Raw genomic sequence first — 1271 nt, 5'->3', positions numbered from 1 at the left:
AAATAAGTCATCGGCCCAAAGATTTATTCCCCCACCTTATATCTCCAATTAAAGTTTTAAAGCCCAACACAATTTAATTGGAGCTCAACTAACCAAAATATTTCATTTTAGTTTAATAGGCCCATTTAAAAAAACAAAAGGAGAGGCCCAACTTTAATTAAAGAATAGAGCCCAAAAGGAAAAAGATCCAATTATACTCCCATCCTCCACAATCGGTCAACCCCTCTTCTTCTCTCTCTCTTCTTCTCTTTCTCTCTTCCTCTCTTCCTTTTTAAAATTTCCGCCGTTAGACTTGAACTCGCGGTCACCGTCGTTGCTCAGCGCCGGTGCCGTCGCCGCTGCTGTCCCGTGTTGCTCGCCGCGACTGCTGCCACCGCCGTGTCGTCGCTGCTGCTGTCGCGGGGAGGCGCCGCCGCTGCTGTCGCAGAGAGGTCCAGCTGCCGGGAGGAGCTGCTACCGGAGTCGCCGGACAGCGCAGATGCTGTCACCGGCTCCCTCCCTTCCGCCAGCCGCTGTTTCCGCTAGAGTCGTCGGGAACGCCGCTGCCGGCAGCTTCCTCCTCCCCGAAACCACTCCGAACCCGCCCGGAAACACTACGAAAAGACCCGCAAGGTGTATTTTTATTATCAAGCTACGTACTTTGGGACTTTCGATTGCATACGGCGAGTGTTCGATTAATTTCAATTGTTGGATTGTTTGATTTATGTTAATTGTTGAATTTTCTTGTGGGAGGTTCATGTGTGATGATATGCAATGTATACAATGATCCAAAAAGAAGGGATTATACCTTCCAATAGGTTGGTCTTGGTGGTGAATGAACAAGAATGGTGAAGAATGAACTCCTCCTCCTCTTGCTTTCTCTCGGCTCTCTCTCGGTTCTCTCACTCTCTCTCTTTTTTTTTTGTGTAGTGTAATGTGAGGAGTTAGAGAAGAGCATAAATTGAGAAGTGGTGGTGACTCTTTGTTTGTGGGCATTGATGGTGGAAGATAGAAGGTGAAGGAGTTGGAGAAGATGAAAAGTTGAAAGTCTCCATGGGTGGAGGGGGAAGGAATCGGCCATATGTGTGAGGAAGAAGACAAACATTTTTGGGCTTGTTCCTAATTGTTTGGAAAGAAGAATTGGACTCCCAAATTAAATTAATTGATTTGGGCTCATTAAGTTGCAAGCCGAATTTGTATAATTATTTAGTTGGTCATGGCCCCAAGCCATTTAAAAGAAACATTTGGACTCTACTTTTAATTTGAAAAGCCCAAGATAAAACCGTACTTTA

The 1271-nt window shown here is 45.5% G+C and overlaps 1 long non-coding RNA gene across 1 annotated transcript; it reads left to right on the top strand.

Moving 5' to 3' along the window:
- Positions 1-229: 229 nt before the first annotated feature.
- LOC121741346 lies at positions 230-1271 on the top strand. Its single transcript, XR_006037839.1, has 2 exons — positions 230-827; positions 910-1271. It is a non-coding gene; the product is annotated as an uncharacterized LOC121741346 (long non-coding RNA).

This window comes from Salvia splendens, chromosome 7 (genome assembly GCF_004379255.2).
Source record: "Salvia splendens isolate huo1 chromosome 7, SspV2, whole genome shotgun sequence".
In the NCBI taxonomy this organism is placed as follows: Eukaryota; Viridiplantae; Streptophyta; class Magnoliopsida; order Lamiales; family Lamiaceae; genus Salvia; species Salvia splendens.
This window is presented reverse-complemented; position numbering and strand designations above follow the sequence as displayed.